Source organism: Pipra filicauda, unplaced genomic scaffold (genome assembly GCF_003945595.2).
Source record: "Pipra filicauda isolate LSUMZ 115617 unplaced genomic scaffold, ASM394559v2 scaffold9_size5747161_pilon, whole genome shotgun sequence".
Classification (NCBI taxonomy): Eukaryota; Metazoa; Chordata; class Aves; order Passeriformes; family Pipridae; genus Pipra; species Pipra filicauda.
The window spans coordinates 4,483,627-4,506,412 of NW_024105198.1; the positions used below are offsets into that span (position 1 = coordinate 4,483,627).

The window sequence follows — 22,786 nt, forward strand, 5'->3', positions numbered from 1 at the left end:
AACAACTATTTTAATCCACAGGCTTGTGCTAGTGAGATTCTTATGCTGCTTTCATTGCTATTAGCTGAACACCAGAAACATTTGTAAGAGCATATATGCCCAGATAGGGGCATCAAATCTAATTTTCTGGTAAATATATATCAGTTCTGGTAAAATCTGAAGTAACTAAGAATTAACTGCATCACCATATGCCTGTTCTTTTTTTACAGGGCATCCTGCCTCTCCTAGTACAACTTTTGCTTTCTGCTGAATTTCCTGTTCCATATAGCAAGGTGCTTTATTTCTTCACTATGATTTTACTCTGCTGCAACACACATTTTGTGTCTTATAGGCAGGGAGCTGAAGAAAAGTCAAGGATGGGATGAGGGTAGCTGTTATAGAGATGGTAACTGCCATTTACCCAAAAAATGATTGCTGTTAAACTATTCCTCCCCAGCAGAATCCTGAGGGATTTGGCTGCTGCTGGTGGTACAGCTTTTAAGCAAAACAGTAGGACATAAAAGACATGTATTAATTTATAAATCATACATACAACTCCTACCTATCTCTTCGGAGTGGTCTTATAGAATACCTGGTCATATACATATCCTCTAACTTTTCTAGCAATAGTTTAAATAAACACAAGGTGTCAAAGAATCATCCACAGTCCAAGGAAAAGGAAGGAAAAAAGACTCAAATCCACACAAACTTAATTGAAGCTAGAATTACTGAAGCTCCATCTCTTGCAGTTTCACATTGGTGCACTTCAATTAAGGCATAATAGGAGTGAAAAGTAATTTAAACTTATAGATTAGATGTCGTCTGTGAAAAATCGCCGATTAACTCACAGTGGGCTTCTGGAGCACCGGAACAAACGTCGTAGTACTCTGAGTTTCACTTTTCAGCTGGCACCTTGATACCACAAAAGCAAAGCTGCAATGCCTTTATTTACAGGTGCTGTGAACAAATACTTTACAGACGTGGGCACGCACAGGCTCGTGCTATCAGCACATTGATCCTCACTACACAGAGTTTCACTCACCAAAAAAGTACCATCGCAAAAGCGCCTGTACCGTTTGCCATGACAATCTAAAATCTTTAGTTGGTCACTGAAAGGCAACTTTTTTTACTCTGTTCTATTATAATTAGAGAATTCTTTGAAAGGTTGCCTATTGCAACCTCAACTAAATGCAGAGCTACAGTTTTCTGTTGGGTGTTGCATCCTGTCATCCTACTCCATAATGAGTATTATATGCATTACCACTACATCATCTGAAAATGATGGACCAGGCTCATTGCTCTTTTAAATCTAACTAATTCTAGTCATGTCAAGAAAATCTGACAGTTCATACCAAGCAAGGATGTAATTCCAGGCCATTAATCTTTTGAGATATGCAAAACCATCACGTTATTAAGTACATTCATAGATACAGCATCAACCATACAGCGTCAACAAAGTGTCTAAACTAAGTAATATTTCATGGGTAGCATAAAATAATTGATATTTCATATAATTATGTGAGATGACTGAAAGCTGAAGTAAGAGCCTGGGAATCTTTGGCAAGAGAAATGTGTGTACATGTGCCATCCAGCTTCTGATAACTGAGATTGCTCTATATTTAAAGATTTCTGCAACAAATAGAGTGAAAAAAACCCAGAGTCCAGCTGAGGTAAATACACTGTTAAAGATGCTAACTTTGCATTTACTGCCCCTATATTCAGTCCACAGCAGGAAGCCAGGTATTCAATATTGCATAGTTGGAGGGTATCACAACAGCCTCATCTGGTTTCATCTTTTTGCCCTCAGAACACAGAAATCTGGTAAGTACCAAAGTGAGGGGAAAAAAATCCAGCAAAATGTAAGTTACTTCATATTTCCGTCAAATATTTTAAAATTTAAGTTTTATTTTTTTTTTTTTTTGAAAGCCATTCTGTAATTATAATGTAGTGCTTTGATATAATACAATTGCATGGTCTTTGAGCATGAGGATTCTTTTATCAGGAGGGTAATATTCTTCAGTTACTCATGTTTGGGCTAAATTAGATGTCTTTCAGCTTACAACACCCACTTACAGCCAAACTGAGAGGAGGAACACCAGTCAGAGGTCGCAGGGAACACACTCTCAGCCTTGAGGAAGAAATGAATTTATACAAAATGGTCACATCTAACAAAACAGTGCTCAGAAGAGGACAAGAATGTCAAGCACTTCTATAAAGCAGCTAAGAAACATTGGCAAGGAGTGGTTTGCTGAGAGACATCACTTTGCTATTTTGCTGCTACAATTCTTATAGCTTACTCCAAAGGGAACTAATATGCACAGGATTCACACGGTAAGTAAAACGGTGCTAATTTGTTTTTAATACTTAAGCAAATACTACAGGTTCTAAAGGCACTTTCTTAGCCTCAGATGAGTTGGAAAATCTAATCTGTGCTAATTTTCCCAAAAACAGATGGTACATGAATTAAACTGTGTAGACCCTTTTAAGCTTCCATTCTCACTAGGTCCCTTTTGGGATAACTAATGTTCATTTCTTAGGGCTCTATTCTCCTGCACTTATTTCTCTTAAGTAACTGAAAACAGCCTCCTTAATTGCATAGGAAGATACACTCAAGGGGAGAAAAGTCATAGAGTTTGGGCCTTCAAGGGATTATGTTATATATGCAAAGCTTGTCACTAAATTCAATATTTTTTGCATGGACAGCACAGTGCTATCTTTGTTATTTACAATGGAAAAATGTTTCACTCCAGTCCAAGAAATATTATTAGCTATGGAAAGCAGGACTATGCCAGTAAACCTCATTCATTTACATCGGCTGAAGGCAGGAGGTATGAACTCATAGGATGAAAAGCCACCTGACCTGAAATTAAAGATTGCAGACAGTATTAACAGGTGACTTCAGATGTTTTTTATTATTGTAAATGGCTTAAAGCCTCACCACAGCCCTGGGATAAATTTTGTTAGTAGGTAGAAAAGGTTAGAGGTAGAAAAGGTTTGTGCAAAGGAAATGAATCGACATGTGAAATAGCATTAAAAGAGAGTTTATTAAATGAGTTCAATTCACAGCTTAGGAGACTAAGAGCAGATTTCTGCTGATGTTGTTGCAGCATCATAATTTTTAAAAGAAAAAAAAAAGGTTCAAAACCCCTTCAGTTATAGGATACTGTGTTCTGGAGCTGTTGCACCTCCTTACACAACACTTGCCACCTCTCTGTCCTCTAAGCCAGACATTTCCACAGGGCACATGAGCAAGACCAAGTCCCAGAGTCTCCTTAGATTTCAGTTATGATTTGCTCCATAAGGGAAAAGGTTGAAGGAAAAAAACGTGAATGGTCTATTACTCTCCTCCTTTTCTATGACATTTACGTGTTGCCTTGAATTACTCTGGAATCAGGATGGTTTACAGTATGTTATGTTTTTATCCTCACCCTGAATAATTAGGTAATAGCAATACTCAGTCATAGGAACAAGGAGATAGCCCAAAGAGGGGAGTGACATGCCAAGATTATAGAGGAAAGCTGTGGTGTGAGAGGTAGTTGAACCTAGCTCTGAATTGTGAAGACAGAAATAGGATCTGGTAGATTTAAGCAATGAAATAGAGAATTATTGTGCCATTATATTTTGTAGATTTCTTTTTAAACCACATACCCACCTTTACAATTCCAGTGTGAATACTCTTTTAACATACTACATAATGTAAGTTGGGTGCTAACTGATGAAATAAATTGAGTTTTAATGGACAACACACCCCAAATGACACATCAGTAATTACCATCAATCTCAAGCAACATCCTGAAGAAGTTACTGAGTGTAAAACGCATCTGCTGATTGCAATGGATTGCATTCTTGGTCTGCTTAAGATTTGTAAGAAAATGTATCTATACTCAACATTAATTCTGCTGACTCTGAGGATTGCTTCAGTTAACAAAGGCATCTCTGACACTGCAATATTGAATCACGTCCCATTTCTGGCAAAGTACTTCTAGCAAAATACCAGCTGTTTTCAGTGGAGGATCAGTGTGATACAATGAGTTGATGTGCTGGCTTGATTAATCTTTATATGATTTCCCAGCTTCTAACATAACATGTGCATAACTTTCTATTTGTAGTCACTGGTGTAGAACATCACTTGACAGTTAAAGTACTTATGTTCCTGTTCTTTACTCAGGAGGCAGTCACTGAAGAAAGAAAGTTCATCTCTTTTCATTTGTTAACTTCTGAAAACAGCAGTGATGGGTTGACTGCATAGACTGTAGAAAGGGAGTGGCTCAATGACTACCAGTTTCATTTAGTGTCACTCTGTGTATCGTTACTGTTTTCTCCATCAGAACAAAATGTACCACATGTGTTTTGCTTTTCAACGATCCATCAGTTCAAATTCAAAGAAGATGACAAATCATTTTGTTAATTCTCATGGAAAAATCACATATGATTTGGGAAATAAGTAGAATAAGTCCCTAAATATTTAGAATTAGTCTCAGTAGTTTTAAGACAATATTTTTCTTTCTAGGGTAGAAATTAGAACTTCTACTGTGTCTTCTCAAAATTACAATTCTTTGCTGCAAGTTTGGAAGACTATTTAACAGCATTATAGAAGACCATTTAAAAGCATTACAGTGGCTGGAATACTGTGATCTCCCCAACTCTCAATAAGTCAATCTCCATCTATGACAGTCTATATGAAGGTGGATCTAATCTAACAGTTACCTGTTTGGGTTTTTTTCCCCCCCAATCCGCTTAAGACTTTTTTAATTCTTTATTTGCTGCTTCATTCCAAACCATTTTTAAATACTGCTGTGCACTGCCCCAGCTATTGTTTCCCAGAATGTATTCATCATAGTCAACAATGTGTTATATCTCACACTAAAAGTGACTAAACACAAATACTGCTATGAAAAATATTTACTTTAATACTGTAAATCACTGCCTGATAGCTGTTGGGAACAGGCCATGTAGGAGAGTTTATTCTTCCTTCTACCTTTGTCCTTCTTCCCAGAACTATGTCAAAATAGATACAGAGCATGAAAAAAAAAGGTGCTATGTGCTAAAAAAAGTGTTGAGTGAAAGAATGCTATAGTTGGACAGTAAAAACTTGCTATTGCTTGGGGGTTCCAGGCTTCTTACATTTTAAATATGTATCATGTGAATCCCTTCTCCTTTTCAAAGCATAGGAAGAGCTGTGAAACCAGGAATGTGTTCTCTGCTTTAAAAATTTAGTGATGAGTTTGTTTTTTTCTCTTTTTATAATATATACATGTATATTAGGATCGATGAGTTTCATTGTTGACAAATAAAGATCAGAGAGCTTTCTGCATGTCACAGTATCCATGCATACACCCCTTCCCCACATAGACAGAGCAGGTATTGGCCAGTGCACAAACCACAGTAAATAAGGAGGCACTGTTATTATCATATAAATGATAAGAGCTCAGATAATAAATGTGGGATGGAAGAATGAACACACCCAACATCCGTATGGAAAAGCCATCCAAAATGGAAATCTTTACCTGTCGCTTCCTATGAATTTGCCCATGGGGATTTTGCAATGCTTTCCAGAACAAATTATTGTTTTCTGAAGTAGCAAAGACAGTGAACTTAATGAAGATATTCCCATTAATTTCATAGACTCTACATTCCTCATTTAAAACAGGGTCTGCACATTGGTACATTTCCTGCTGTTTATTGTTGTTGCAAAAAAATCTCATGTATATGCTTTAAAATCAAAACCTGAAGCTATTTATTCCAAAGCCATTAATTGATTGGGGAAGATGCTTATTATAGAATAATAAAAAATTTGCTTCACAGCTCAACTGTTGAATCTATTTACTGTTTCCAATAACACAAAGGGAACAAATGGAAGTAGCAGTTATTTCATCACTAAATTGGTTCCTTTCATCTGTTTTCAAATTAGTAATCAGATTACCTTTTGTCTACACTCTCTCGATGGAGGGGTGAACAGAATGAACTTTTCACCCCTCGAATCTTTTATATTCAAAGCATTTGTTTTCCCACAAGCTAAAGAAAAAATAATTACGCAATCTTTGTTCCCACTGCAGGCACCTAGCAGGTTTTAAATATAATAAATGCATTCTGGCAAAGTTAATGTAGCATAAAATCAAGCAGACTGTATCACTCTTTGATACATATACCTGGTAAGCCATCACTGAAAATAACAATAATTTATGCTAACAGATTATTCATCCATAGCAGACCCACCTTCTCTGTCAGGGAAGGTATTTTAAGATACAAAAGCATAATCCCCTCCTCCTATATGTTTTCCCTGAGTCTATTATTTACCCAGGATGCACAGTCTGGTTTAAGTCCTGCTTTTAGTCAATTTTATAGCACAACTGAAACACTGGAAGTCAAGTGACTCAATGAAAGGTCACACAATGAATCTGTGCCTCAATGCAAACCAGGGCTTGGATGCAGCCAACACCTGCTCCCTCATCCTAGATCATCCTGCCTCCTCTTGTGAAAGCATTAGCCTCAAAAACAAGTTGGTCTTGCATATTCCGTCATTAAGGGCAGGTGAGGCTCTGGAGGCAGAGCAAACTGCCCTGGTGAAACCAGCTTAAATCCTGGCTGGGTTCCTCTGTGTTGTCACAACTGTACTTTCATGCGACAAAACAGTGCAGATGCCAAGGTCGTAAAAAGTTTTATATGGCTGTGCCTGCCGTCTCTTCAAGGTGGGTTGGTGAGGTGAAGGGCTACAGACAGAAAAATGGAGTAATAAAGTTTAAATAGTGGGCAATAATATCCATCTGCAGTGCTGAAATGCCGATTAAGAGATTGAAAAAACTCCCTGTGGCTCTAATTGGATTTTCCTGTGTTGTGCACAACCCTTGGGGGCCAAACGCTGATAAAGCCTCCTTGTGCCGCCTGTTTATCCCACGTGTGTGACTCCATGTAGTGGATTTATCCATAAAACACACAAATTCTTACAGGGCTGTGGAGCTGAGCTGTTGCAATGCCCTTTAGAGACCACTGTGTATTACTCAGAAAACCACAATCTCATCAATTAGCAAGACACAATACAACACTAATGGCAATCTAAAATTTTTATAAGAATACTATATTAAGGACAATAAAAGAGAATGCAGAAGTCTATGTGTGGTTAACTAACTTAGATCTTATACGTTGCTAACCGTAAATGTAAGTGCATTTGAAGAAAAATTTAAGTATATTTGAGGAACAAACACAAAACACATGGTAAATACTAAGTTTTGAAAAATAATATTTGTCTGGGAAAAAAAAGCTCTAGCATTTGAACAACATTGCCTTCTGCTAAACTGAATCTGTTTTCATTTTTGAAGGTCTTCACATCTACTCAAAATTAAAAAAGGAAAATGAAGGCCATTCCTGAGTCTGCAGACAGCCTTTGCAAGTGTTTCCTTTTCTTCTCACAGATTTCCTAAACTACAGACCAAAGCCACGGACTGTTCCCATTCAATGCTAATTTTCCAACCCATTAAACAGGAGAGAAAGCTGAAACTGTTTCATTAAATGGAAAGAATACTGCAACTATTTAGTGAGAAGAAAACTCCAAAACAAAAGAAATATTAGAAGACTGGGGATGTAATTATGTTTTTGTAAGGAACAGAAGGAATCTGGAAGGATAAAGTAACAACCCTCTCACTCTCCCAGTAATTAGAGCGTTAAGAGTCAGGAAGGGAAAATCAAGAAGCTGGGAACAGAGAGGTAAGTCTGTGATTCATCAACACAGAGCTGACACTTGTATTTGTTTGAGATTATTGAATGCTGTTTATTGAATTTTGTTCCTTGCTTATGATTGCCTGCTTCTTTCACCAGATGACTCCTACATGACCTGAAGATTTCATAAGTTCACAGCTGTTGATTTTGGTAACCATGTTGGTGGTACAGGGTATTGAAGGGAACATCCCAAAAACGGGGCCAGCACCTCATTTAAAACCCTGGCAAATAATAGGGAAGAAGGAAGATGAGCAGCTAAATTAAGCAATGACACAAAAAGGAAAGGGCCTTGTGAACACTGAGGCAATAATATAGAGGCAGAGTATTAAAACATAATGAAGAAAGATTAGCTTCAGAAAAAAATGCAGACTGCTAAACCTGAGGAGAACTGGGAGAAGATAGGATAACAATGTTAAAGATTTCTCCAATTCTACCCCAGTTAAGTCCATACAGGTTTGCATTGCCATAGGGCAGGCAAAAGTGATCCTTCTGCAAATGCAGCTCGGCACTTGTTTAGCACCTCAAAGGTACTAAAAAACCCAGGTATCACAGTGTGTCTTTCTTATCTGGAATACAAAGGAAAAACAAATGGGAGTAAGCTCACAAAAGAGAAACAAAAATAATAAGGTTCTGAAAGGGAAAGTATTCAGAAAAGATTTAAAAGTGGGTAAACAATGCAAGGTAAAGTGAATATAGTTTGGTCAAAAAACACCCCAGGGAAGGCAGGTACATTACAGTATGAATTATTCAGGTTGCCACATATCAGGTTATCACTAGATATAATAGCACCAAAATAAGGACAAGAAACAAATACATTTCTTGGCTATGACAACTGCTAAAAATGAGGGAAAGTTTTCTGAGAGAAATGGTGACATACCTCATTGTTCTGAACGTTGAAAACTAAGAGACACAAAGCACCAGAAAGTTTTGAGATGGTGGAAATGGGGAGATGAAGACGAAAAAAATTAGAGCTTTTCCCTGTCTAATTTCTCAAGTTCTGTTTCTGCAGCTTTGCTGATAGTGTGATTGATAAATGATCTCTACAGTATTTTACCATCACTGTGCTCCTGCTTTCCAGTAATGAGAAGACTTGCCTTAAAAGGGCAGCATATGGGAGGCTTTCTCTGCTTTATAAATTTTATCCTTGAAGCAGGCCAGCCGCCAATTATTGCAGAAGGTTAGAGAACCTGGAATGTGAGTGCACAATATGCTTCAGATCCCCTCTATGGCTCTCTAGAAAAAGGCATTTTTTATAAAGGATGTCGATGTGATTTCAATAAGGTTTTAGAATCAAGGGTAAAGCTTTTCTGAAGAATTTTGCATTTTCTGTCATGAACTGCAATCTAGGAAAACTCCCCTTCATGCCTGCCTTTTTTTTTCCAGCAACAACAAAATTAACCCATTACACAACCAGACCACGTTACCAGATTTAAGTCTGATTAGTAGTTCTTGTCCATTCCTACTGACATTTATATATCTACTGTTCTTCATTCACGGAAAGTAAGATAACAGAGCTCTTGGGGTCTCTCTCACCTAACCATTGGAGCAGGGATCAGTCATGCAAGTTTTCCCAAATCAGAAGAGGAAATGGCTCCCAACCTTTTCAGAAAGAAAGCAAACATCCAAACAAGCTTCAGGCTGAAACAGCATCTGACCTGATTGATTTTCCTTTTTCAGGGCAAACCTTGATGCAATATGTACTTTGGCAGCATCTTTTGAAAGTGGCTACAGGAGCATATGAAGCATTCATGCTGTTTACCGCTTAGAATTTGGCAAATAACTCCTATTTGCAGGCATTTAGGAATAAAAAAACATTATTAGAAATTGCCTCTAATAAAACGTCTCTTTTTTTGGTGGATGGTGAGATCAAATCCATGACAGATTAAAATTGCAATCATGATAGTTTTGCTTATAACTACAAAAAAAAAAAAAAGAGCTGTATTTGTAATACAATTGAATAGTTCTGCAGTCAGTTAAAGAGCTCTAGAAAACTAAAAGCTGAAAGAAAAAAGGGTAGTTTTTCAGCACCTGCTATTCACCCCCAGTTGCCGTGTTCATCAATCCTGTGCAGCCGTGAATGCCTGCAAGCATCCTTCAACACAACTGACACCTGCACACACACATCAGCGGTGCCATTAGAGCCTGAAAAGAGCATTTATGAAAGCTCAAGGGGATAAACTCTAAAACCCATATGCACTTTACTATTGTGGTTGTTAACCTGCACAAGTGTAGCTGCAAAAACATCTGTTTGTATTGGTGGAGGAGCACATTTTAGAGGGAAACGTGGTAGAAAATTTGGTCTCTAGCACATAGAAGCTGAATACAAAACTGCTGAAGCAGGTGTGAGGGTCAGCACTAGCCAGAAGAACAAGATGGTCTCATTCTTTCATGCATTACTTTTTCATCACTGAAGACCAGGGTTCAATATCTGAACTGTATCTGTTAGACTGTAGCCAGCTCGTAGACAAGTCAGTCTACAGTCCAAAATGCTGAACACTCCTCAGTGCTTGGCAGCTTTTTCTGGCAAGTCCTTGTCAATGGAATACACTTCAGTTTGGAAATAGGAGCACTTTCAAACTGGCTTCAGTACCCACCTAAGTCAAAGTAAATTGGATCAGGATTCAATGAGGAGTATTTGGACTGTGTGCTTGACACTGTCAAAATACTCTTAAGTTTTTCATTTGCAATAATGTATAAGACATTTAGAGATCTGAAGTGGAAAGTGATTTCAAACAGCTTAGGAGAACTTCTATATTTAGCCTGTGTAAGTACAGAATAAAAGCTAGAGGCGAGGGTTGCCATTTAAGGGGCACAGGCAGAGAGGTAGCTGAGCTCGAGAGAGACCCTGGCTCCTGCTGCTCCAATGGTACTGCCAGCCCCATCCAGGGCCCCAATTTAGTGCCCATCTGCTAAATAGCTTCAAAATTATGCCTGATCACAGGGCTGTACTTCCACTTTCTTTAAAAACCCCAGGCAACTGAGAATTCAGCATTTAGTCGTTGGTCCTGATTCAGCAAGGAGTTGGAGTACCCAAGTGCTTAGAATTAAGTGCTTTGCCCAATGAGGGGCTAAATGCTGAAAGTGATTAAAACCCCCTCATAGTCTGAAGGAGAAGTCATTACAGTGCTCCTGCATAAATTTAGATTAACTACATCTCTGAAAAAATCATCAGAGCTTTGGAGCCAGTTTGTACAAAACCAAATAGCAGCACAATTAGAGAATCATGTAAGTCTAAACATCGCTATTTTTGTTTTTATAACCCCCAGGCTAATTTTATTTTGAAATGGGTTAGATGGCAGAAACAAAGCAAAATGCTTCATGGCTATGTTTGGAATCTCAAGGCTCTGCTCAGAGGGAAACAGAGTTGCTGCAGCTGAGAACTGCGAGGGACGTGCACTGCGGCTCTTGTCCTTCCTCTTTGCACTCTCAGCACGGGTGACTTTCCTCGCCACAAATAACTCAGTGGTTATGAAATGCACTCTTAAACAAAGCCATGATCCATGAGGCATGCTTGCATGTCTTATTCATTGCTGCAAATGAGAAACTTAAAAATTCCTAAAAGGTAAATCTATATCACTAGATCAAGCATAATAATATGAATAATTTTCAACATACTCTTCCTGCTGGCCTTTTCCCAGCTAACACTTTTAAATCTGTCCTTAATGAACCCCTACAGACTATGAAATGATGTCCAGAGGCAGGTAATCCAAAAGGATTTCGCAGGAGCCATCCACAATAAATCTGTTTGAAGTTTAGTTAATCTGCATTTTAATAGTTCACCAGCCAGGAAATTCATGATTTCAGAAATTCAAGATCTGGAAAGATGGAAGCCGGTAATGCACTGGGTGGAAGGAAGTCTGTAAACATGAACAACTCAGAACTCTTCTCCACTGTAACTAATCTTTATATGGGCTTCAGCTGAGGAGATGGTGCTGAACCAGATAGCTCTGCAACCACAAAGCCTGATTAGGGTGACTGAATTACTCCCATGCTAGAGATACAGTTCATCACTTTGGGCCTTCTCCTTTCCTTTGCATGTCTATCAGCACCCATTTACTGGCCCTCTGCATTAATCTCTAGCAAGAATGGGTAGAACTTTGCTGACTCTACGGGAGAATCATTTATTGTTGAAGGTGAAGAAGCACGTTCTGTGTCTGGCTGGCAGCAAGCCATCTCCCAGGCAGCTGGAAAGCTCCAAACAGGCATTGCTCCTGCAGGTTATAGACTGTTAATCCAGTTTCTGGACACTTTCGCTAAACAAACTATTTCGTGGTTGAAGTAAACTGGTACTTTCTAGTTTTCATACGTGAAATATTTGAAAAGTCAGTTTGTCTGAGTCTGCTTTCATGACACTTTAAAGCTCCAAGGACATTTTTTCATAATCATATAGGCAGGTAATGACACCAACGTGTGAAGAAACCAAGGTTATGGTGTGGAGGTACTTCTTTTAACCTACTTATTTTCCTGGCTTGGTAAGCTTTCAGAGAAGGACTATTAAAGTCCCTTCTGAAGAATCTAGTGAAGGGACCCATCAAGGTGAAGGTCAAAAATATTACCATAGTATTTCCAGGTTGTGTTAAAGTTTTGTTTTAATTAGTGATTTCTTCCCTGCATTATAACCTGGTTTCTCCTCCTTGGACTTCAGTCCTGGGTGCCTTGTTTTGCAACAAACACAAACACATGGACCATATTTTTGTGCAGATCAGTTCAGACTTTGTGTGACTAAGCAATAATCCCTTGGATTAAAGGCAGCTGTGACTTTTACAGCAACTCTGAACTGGTCACATAATGTGACCACACAAGCAGCTTCAACAACACAGTGCAAAGAACCACCCAAAAATCTGGCATATATACTAATCCCCTCACTAGAAGGCAAGAAAAATCACCCCAAAGAGGAGGCACATAAGTATTTCTGAGTTTCAATTGTGGTTTTATCAATAGTCAAACTAGGACTAAATTTCTTCCTAGTGAAACGCTTGCACTCTGCCTGCCTTCCTATCCATGGACTGATTTTGGATTTTCCTGCTGTGTATTGTTTCAACTGGTCTATGACTGAGAAACAAGTAGCTGTTCCAGAGCGCTGCCTGAGTGTGTTGGGACACACAGCATCTCTCCAGCAGCAGGTGGCAAAACTCCCTTGGTTTGTCAGCTGCATCCTCTCCTCTGAGCTTCAGACAGATCACAGCTCCAAGTCTCATTTTTCCCACACAGGAGATGAGAATTACAGTTATCTCTTCTGAGGATTATTTTGATGTCTACTGGTATAAAATTATACACCTATCATCAACAATCTGTGTTTGTGAAAATCTTTTGAGATTGTTGTAAGACACTTACATTAAGGTCCTCCAAAAGGAAAAAAAGAACAACCTTAAACCCCCAGAGGTTCTAAAATGACAGTAACAAGGGATAATATAGACAACTCTGATACTGCCTTTAAGAGACGTTACAGGTTATAATAAATAAAAAAAACTATCATTAGCTTGACTATCCTAGGGCCTTCTGTAAATCCACACCTGATAGTTGCAGTCAGTCATTAGCAGACTGCTGATGAATGACTCATTACCTCTCAAACAGGTATTTATGAGACTAGATTTTAATATTTCAGTGTTGTATTAGCCCAGAGGTAAATACTGCTTCAGTCTTGTTGATGCATGATCTGTGCCTGCTCATCAGCTGCGCTTGTAACACTTCTTGTTTGCTCACCAAAGCAACACAGCAGCCTGTCAGCAGAGAGATGATGGTTTGAAAAGAGTATCACTTGATAGCATCTGTTCTGAACTGCCTGGGTTTTCAACTATCCTATAAATGGCAGGTTATTTCTCACATATCAGATATTTTCATGTCACATTTCCACAGTATCAGAAACCTCCCACTCTGTCAATTACTGCACTATTAAAAGAATGGGCTACATCAAATTACAAGTTTTCCTGGGTTTAGAGATTGATTGGGCAGGTACATAGAATCATAGAATCAGCCAGGTTGGAAGGGACCTCTGAGAGCATCAAGTCCAACCCTTGATCCAACACCACCACAGTTCCCAGATCATGGCACTGATGCCACATCCAGTCTCATCTTGAAAACCTCCAGGGATGGAGAATCCACCACTTCCCTGGGCAGCCCATTCCAATGTCTGATTACCCTCTCTGTAAAGAATTTCTTCCTACTATCCAACCTAAACCTCCCCTGGCAGAGTTGGCAGAGCTTAAGACCGTGAGAGTAGAGTTTGGAAAAACACAGACATAAAGCTGCAGCTGTAGGATTCCTTTCTTCATGCACAGACAGATAGTATTAAATTCCTATGAAAAAGAATGACAGCCTCATTTAAATTAATTCTGTAGGTGTTCCGTATGGAAAGGAATTTATTGTTGCTAAAGAGAAAACCAAAGGGCCATATTTTGGCTAACAATGAAATACTGATGATTCAGACTTGGGCTCCACTCCCATGGTTGTGGAAAATTATAACAATTTTTAAAAATCAGATCCTGGGTTATTTTGCACTGAGAAAACACAATGAAGAGATCTGATCTAACCTGAATGGATGGTTCCACCAGCAGGCACTTCCTACAGTGCCAACTGCCCGGTGCCCTCCTCTTGGCAACTTGAGATGTGTTGTTCCATGGCTCGTGATCCCAGATTTCCATGGCAAGAGGCTGGTGCATACCAGAGCTCCCTCATGGGAGCACGCAGGACATCAGGGTTCCAGGTGTATTGATTACTTTTTACAACAAGCCCAGTGTTTACATATTTTGTCACAGATGCAGTTTGAGTTGGTGCAGGTAATTTGTGGTGGTCAGAATAAGTATTTCAAATACCACTGTGGAACTGTCACCTTCTGAATATTATATAAAGTGACCAAAGCAACATGTCAATTAACTGTCATCTGCATCATGCAGTAAAAGAACAATCTCTTTTCTCTTTTCTTCAAAAACTAGTTTCAGTTTTAAGCTTATCTTTACTTCACAATAGTATTATGCTTATCACATTCAGGTTTTTGTCTTAAAAAAATCTTTTTTATACAAAACCAACGTAGTGTTTCATTAAAGAAATGTAAATAGGCTCTGTAGATAATTTTTTTCATCTGAGTTGGTTCAGACCTTGCTGTAATCTAAATAACCTGATTTAGCTGTGAAAGATGGAAATGAGGGTGCTGAATATAAAAGAGAAAGCATTATAAGAAGGTTTCATTCTAATTCTGATTCAAAAGCAACTGTGTAGCTCCTGGTATTTTTGGAAAAGCCATAGATGGCTAATCTTAGACTTGATGAATGGGGGTTACAGTGCTCTTAGGAGGAAAAATAACAGGGGAACAGATTATTGAATCAAATGAACAGACACATCCTTGTGAATAAGCCTGACAATAGAGAAACCTGAATCAAGCATACAGGAAAACCACTTCTCAGTACCTAGGTACCTACCCATCTGGTTCACTTATTTTCAGGTCAAAAACCAAATTAGAAGTAAAATGCGCACAAATTCCATATCAAACCAATGGATTTTTTAGGATATACCCATTTCTTCTCAATATACAATGATGGGAGCCAGAACAACTAAAGCAAGAGTACTCACTGCACCAGTGCTGTTCTCTGACCTGAGATGAACATTATGTAGAAATACACACAGATTCACAAAATCTGCTGCTGACATTTTCTGTGAGTCAGAGAAAAAAGTGTAACTTTGCCTAGTAAGGTATTTAAAGGCCACGCGCAGCATCCTTCAAACTCTTCACATAAAAGAGATTCATATTCAAGCAAACCTTACAGCAGTGATGAGAGACAAGGTACTTCCAGACATATTACAATACCTTGTAAATGCCTCTTTTAACTGAGTCAGTAAAAATTTTGTATCTCTACTAATCAGGTAATGCACATCAGTGGAAGACAAACCCACACATATGAGGAGAAAAGAAACTGATAATTTGAGAAGACGCAAAGCACTGTTCAAGGAACAGAATAACACAGGATTGATTCCTGTGCAGAATGGCCAACATAAAATTGTGGAGATGGCATCTTATCCAACATGCCCACAGATAGACCAACCACACTTCTCTGTATCTATGCAGTAATTTAATTTCAAAGTGAACGCAAAAACTACCATAATTTAGGTCATATACCCAAGTACTTACTTCTTTCCTTGTCTCAAAAGGTAAGAGATTTCAAGAGCAAATTTCCCAGTGCTTAAACACGTTAAAAGTTAAGGTTTATATCATTCAATAATTTAATTGCAAAACTGAGTTACAATGCCACAGTTGGCAGTGTGACACCTTTTCACCCTGACTCTGTCCCAAGTGTTGTTATGTTCCCATTTATTGAACCCCCTGGATACTGATGTCATGGTTGCAAATTGGCTTCCCTCCCAACCTAATAACTTGGAGACACTCTCTAAAACAAATGTAATATTAAAATGCAGACAAGTGACCTAAAAATGGCCCTTGAGGGCAGGCCTGCAATTTCCGGAATCACACTTTCCTTATTCCCTCATTTGTTAAGTTTCGCAACATCAATTTTTATACCGTTGCTGTTTTATTCTGTCCAAATGATTGCTGAATACTAATGAACTGTCTCTCTTTGACAAATGAGTTATTGTTTGATATATTACATTAGGGACATTGAGACTAAACTACTTACAGATACTAGACATTTATAGAAAATACATTTACATAATAGTATACTATTAGCGTAATGAGGTCCCATATCTGGAAATAAATAGGGGTTTCAATAAACACAAATGTTGGCAGATATACTGTAGTACTATTTTGTAAAATAAATGTAGGGAAACCACAGAAAATGACTTTCTTTCCAAATACCTTTTAATTTTGATATTGTATCCTACACTAGTCATGTGTGCAAATGCAGTGGTCATTGAAAATACAGTAATATCAGGGGTTTTTTATCATGGTTCACCACTACGGTTTTGCTTTCTAAAATTATTCACTAGAGGCATATTTAGTTTGTATGCTTTTGACCCCCTTCTACGGGAAAATAGAGGCAACATGTACAAAATATCTCGAGTGGACAAGCCTCATTCATATAGAGCTCCACAGAGCACCTGCTCAACGTTGGAACTTCTGCACTGCTCGTGGTTAATTGCTTTTTTCAAAGAAAAAGCAAAATTCTACAGAGAAATCCCCTCTCCTTCATTAATTGTCAGAGGCTGGATAGTCTCAGAGCACATAAAGGGAGTCACTGATGCTCCTTGAAGATTTACTAGTCTTCTTCAGTTCTGACTACATTTTTTCTTTTTCCAGTGTTAGATTTTTTTTTCAGAAAGAACTCAGAATATTTTACGTTTCCACTGATTAAAGAATTTTATCTGCACAGCCTTTCTTTAATCAGAGTATTTTTCCTACAGGTTGTTCTGACCACCTATATAAGAAGACAATATTATGAAATACTGTGGTCCATACAGGCTTCAGTATTTTGTGGCAGGATTCTCCAGTTCTAGCTGCTGTGGAAGAGCCCACAGTCCCGAGCTGCTGTAACAGAGCTGCTCACAGAGCTTCCTCTTCAGACTGAGATCATGTAACCACACTAGGCTGTCTTTTCTTTGATTTTTAATGTTTTTTACTCTTACACTGAGGCATAAATATTCTTCTTTTGTTCAGTGTTGCTTGCTGTAGGAGGTTTGGTTTTCCTTTCATAAGCCACTTCTCCATAAAATCTATCTTTGCTTAGATTTACTTCACTAATATTGGCTGGCATTTCCATTTGAACCTCTCAGCTAAATAAATGTATTTCTATTTTGTGGTCTGTGGAGAACAAGGTCCCTCCTGAAGGCATGAACAGAGCAGCATGTGTGCAGCAGTCTACTCTTTTCCTTGGTTCAGATCACGGTCCATAATGAGACAAAGGGGAAAAATATTTGATTTTTGAAATATTTCAGATTAAAAAGAGAAGAAGCAGATAGATGTGATGCTCCCCTGTTTGCCTCATTATTTGTAGTCATCAGGATTTGTTTACAAGATTAATATTTCAGAATTGCTTTCTACTCAGTGACTAGACATACAGTGTGAAAACTAACTTTTCTATTAATTAATTAATACACTTTATTGCTGTTTAATTACATCTTCTTTGTTCTTTTTGTGTATTACATATGGTCATTAAGCTGAAGGAACACTTCAGTTCAGTAATATAAATATTTTTCTTCTTTTGACACTTCTCTTTGGCAAAATGCTGAACTTGAGCTTTTTTTCTTTATGTTTCTTCTACCCGGTTGAGTCAAGCAATACTAGAGACACTGAATTAAGCCAGCAGCAGGGTTATGGTGCTCACTGGGACCTAAACATTTGGCTTAGAAATTTTACAAAGCAGTAAAGATCAGGATGGCTCAGGAAACACTCTAATCATTAGCACAGTCAGCGACACTTCTAAGAACATGATATTGTTGTTCTTTAAGTTCTGGGCTAACTCAGCTATGAATAGAGGCATTTAAATGTAAATTAATTTATAATTTATAAGAAATTTATAAAGAAATGTCCCAAAGAACCAATTAAACCCAACACCTTGTAGAGATGATCCTTCACTTAAAAGCCACAGAAGTTGCTTAGGATAGTGTGTTTACTTTGAAGTGATTACTGTCTTTTATGTCAGTTTTATTTCATTTATTACAATTAAGTACTATCCCCCCACAGAGTTCACCAAAGCAATTCACACAGAGATTATCTACCATTTATAATATGCAAGCAGACTTATCTGATTGAATGGATAAATCCACACACAGAGAAATAAAGAGGAAAGAAGTGGATCCATAAATAAACATTTAGTATAGTGCACCTCAGCAACTAAACAAGAACTCTGTAAAACTACGTTTTTATTCCCTCCCAATTCTCTTGTCAAATGTGCTGATCTCGAGCTCTCATTTATCAAATCCCTCAGCGGTCAGCATTTCTTTCCCTCTTGCTATTTCATCTTTGTCGTTCCTCTTCTCCCAATGCTAAATACTCTTCTCCTCATTCAATGTCTTCACTAAATCTCATTAAGAAATATTCACCAAGAAAGCCCATTTGTGCAAATAATATGTACTCTATGCCCAAATCACTACGAAACATGAATATTACCTGGCATATAAACCAGACCTCTGCACTGCTTACTCAAAAAAAAGAAAAATTCCTCAAACCCCAATCTAAGGAAATTTCCCATCCATATAGGATGGTCAAGATATTGGCAAGGCTCAAAGCTACATCTTTGATTCCCCCAGTGAATAGAGTATTAACAATGAAAGACCGCGCTTGGTATTTTCAACACATTCACCAATTACTGAATTTGTAAGTTAGGCAAAGTGCAAACACTACTGCAAAACATGCAGCATGTCTGCGTAGTTATAACAAGAGTTATTTCCATTACTGTGAGCATTCAGGATGTTGCTACCAGAAGGAAACATTATCTGCTTCATTCGTTTCTATTCTTATTTTGACCACACAATATTTCTAATTAAGCATCCTGTGACAATGGTACTTTATGAACAACATTTATTAAAGGCATTGCTGCATTCTCATCTATTTTTCAAAGGTTATTAAGTTAATGCAAATGTCACTTTTAAGTTGTGAGGAAATAAGCCCAAGGAGTATTATAATTAAAATCAAACAGAAATTGGAGGTTGATATACTATGTATGAAGTTATACTGAATGAATGAGTCATTTATTGAGTGCAATTAAGAGGCTTGTGGATTTTTTTTTAAAGTTCCTTCTAAAGCCTTAACTAAAATAAACAACTCAAATAAATTCCTTTTTAAGAAAAGAACATGAAACAAATACACACAACTGTGAGCTTGCAGATATGATGTAATTTACTGCTGCTGTCCAAACAATGCTGAATACCTATCTAAAAGACCCTGCTACATCCCACAGAGATTAAACCACACAGGTCATTGCATTCTCAGTATAGAGATGGTACCTTCATTTCCATCTGCCTTCTCTTAGATCTAAAATATTGTCTTCCATTTATCTCCATTTTTAATACAGGAGAGAACAATTACGCAAAAAATAGAGGGAGAAAAAGCTTTTACTTTGGAAGTACCTCAGCTTTTACTTTGGAAGTGTGTGAAAATAATTTTCCCCCCATCTCTCAGAAAAAACATATGAAAGATAAGGAGATAATAATAATTATTATTATAAAAATCTCCTTGGATTATGAAATTCAAGATCCAAATGATATCTGAATTTATTGTCAGGAAAGAGAAATACCATTCCAGTGGAAAGATCAAACCCACCCAAATTAATGTTGTACATTATGAAAAACATAATCTTTAAACTGCTGATCCAGGTCAAAATATTGAAAGGAAACAGTGTGCGAAGTGATGACAAGTACATGTGAACTTCTTCATTAAAAGCATTTTCAAGAGAGTCACTTAGTGATTTGTTGTGACAGACAGAATGTTCCATGAACTCCATGTACTGGTGTTTTGGTAATCAATAATGGAATTGGGTTTCAAAGCAAGTGCTTTGAATGAACCTTTGGCAGAAAGGTAGACACTATAAAATTAATAGCTGTGGATGGTACAGGCAAGAAATGTCAATTGAGGAACTCTTCTTTTATGTTTATACTTCAAAGAATAGCAGGAATTATGAAACCTGCTTTTCTATGCACCCTGGTAACAGGGTTAAATTCACAAGGCAATTTTCCCCTCAGTTAGGGCATTAATCTATATCTTCCTCTTCTATCTAGCTTCTCACTTTCATGAGACATGCAGGTCCCTAACACACTTTTAGAGCTTTACCTTCAGTCATATTTGTTTGTTATAGCCCAGCAGATTAACAAGCTACTGGCATGGGAAACCAGACCGGAGGCAGCACAATGAAAGCAGCAGACAGCATAATCACTTAAGCCTTTTTTCTTTAGCAACCCAAACTAAAAGTTTCCTTTAATACAATTTTCAACTCAAGCTTGACAAGAAAAATGCTCTAATACTGTAGTTGCAAATATAAAAAGCACTCTCTCTGTTTTTTTTGTCTATGTTGCTTGTAAGGCTTGGCTGAAAAAATAAAATACAGTGGTAGCACTAAATAAATAAAAGCAACAAAATGACCTGGGCAAAATGGAACAGCTTTCAACAGCTTGGGCTGGAACCTGAATGACTGTACCTTAGATTACAAAAAATGACATCACCATCAGCATTATTAATGATTTCAATGATACCCAGAGAACTCACCAGGAATATTTTTCATTGCATCACTACAGTCTCATTTTAATAACATATATGATAGAAGGCAGCTTAAAGTGCATTGTTTCTTGTCTGACACTGTTGTGATGATGTGTTACAGCAACTAAGCAATGAAGATGCAGTGATATATCACTGCAGTATGTTGTAAGTGTGGCCCTTTACAATAGATGATTATTTGATACCTCATGAGAGCACTTTTGGAGGCACAAGTCTGAGACACTGCTCTGCTTGGTAAGGTCTGAACTTTGTGAAAGTTTGCTAATAAATAATTTGAGGCACAGATCTGGAAAACAGCCTTTTGTGAGCCCACTTTTTGTGTTCCTGGGCTGCAGTGAATGCAAGAGAAAGCTCTCCATTCAAAAGGACACCCCATTTAAACAGGCTGTATCTCAGAGAGGAGGACAGCAAACAGTTGCGTTATGGGGCTGTGACCAAATATCTTCAAACAGTAGAAAGGAAGGTGTTTGAGAAGCAGCTCAGTAGTGAGGGAATTGAGAACAAAAGAGACGGTGGAAACAGGGAACTGACATGGGGACAGGTGGATTAATGAGAATGAGACAACAGAGGTGATGGGGGGGATGGTGATATCAAGATACTCTTATAGTTTTCAATACTTTGATTACTGAACAATACCCCTGGAACTGATATAACCAGGCAGAAATATTCCAAAGGGAAAACAAATGGAATAATGCAGAGTCTGTGGAGATACTAAAAACATGGACAAACATTCAAGTGCTCAGGAACACATGAGAACAATAACAGGTATGGCTTTTGCTGTTAGAGACTGATTTCATGCAGTGGAAAAGCTGCACAGGTGGATGACATCTAAAGAAGTGAAAGGTCCCGTTCTTCCACAAAAATTTCTTCAGTAGTTAGGCATGAGGGATTGATATGGCACAAAACAGAATGTGGGTGGAATATTTGCTTCCTCATTTTTTCTAAATGTGCAGAAAGCTCACATTTGAGTCTAAATGAGCAAATTCCAGGTTTCTGAAAGCCTCCTATTAATCTCAGCAGTTTTTCTGGAACAAATGGGAGCTGGGAAGTTCAGTAGAAACACATCAAATATAATTCAAGAGTTACTGACAAGTTTTGATTGCAGTTTTATCAACAAATCTGGGTTAAGAAACATACAGCCACTCACTATTCCTTATGAACAAAGTGAAGGGACCTCAACGAGCCCGAGTTGTCCTCACTTCCACATCATGAGCAGATTGCAGGATGCAATCTGAAAACTTCTACATCTGAATCTACAAATGGGGCAGGTCTTTATAAACATTGGTCATCGCTTTATGTGGATTAATAGGTCATTTCTCTCCTGCTGCTATTTCTTTTTGTTAAAAACAAACACACACACAGAGCTTTCATGTGACTTGATAGTCTTCAACTAGATAGTCTCCAACCAGCTTTGCTGACTTTCCCAGGCACAGCCCCACTGCCCTCCCACAGCGATGCCTGGCAGGAGGCAGCTGGAAGCAGGAGCTCAGATGTTGTGTTAGTGCCAGCTCTGGCTTAGTATCCTGACAAGCTTCCCAGGGCCAGGCACTGCTGGGGATTCCTGCAGAGTTTTCAATTAGCACTACGCAGACGTAGGCAGTGCCAGGAGGTGCCACATCAGCCCATGTCCTGCACACACCCCCTCAAAGTCCAAGTTTGGACTTTTACTTGGTGACCGCTGCTCACTGTTCCCATCCTAAAGGGCAAGTGTCCAGGGGAATGGATGCATTTCCTGCTCACTTGGGAGCAGGGTCAGCAGCGTATCTGTCAGGGTTTTAGGAGTTAAGCAGCAAAATAATAGCAGAAAGCTGAAAACTTATTTCAAAATGAAACTGGAAAATCTGTTTCATTTATTTTTATAGGTCTAGTTTTTAAAAAGTTGTACTTGCATTGAATCTCTTGGTTTCCCTTTGTCCATCATTAAAGGAGTTCTGTTAGATC

At 38.1% G+C, this 22,786-nt stretch overlaps 1 protein-coding gene and 1 long non-coding RNA gene across 10 annotated transcripts in view; one reads left to right on the top strand and one right to left on the bottom strand.

The window, feature by feature from the left end:
• NLGN1 (neuroligin 1) overlaps positions 1-22,786 on the bottom strand; it is a 395,043-nt gene that overhangs the window by 21,769 nt on the left and 350,488 nt on the right. The gene's annotated exons all lie outside the window — the stretch shown is intronic.
• Positions 215-2,315, top strand: LOC120322540. Its single transcript, XR_005562306.1, has 3 exons — positions 215-272; positions 1,702-1,800; positions 2,024-2,315. It is a non-coding gene; the product is annotated as an uncharacterized LOC120322540 (long non-coding RNA).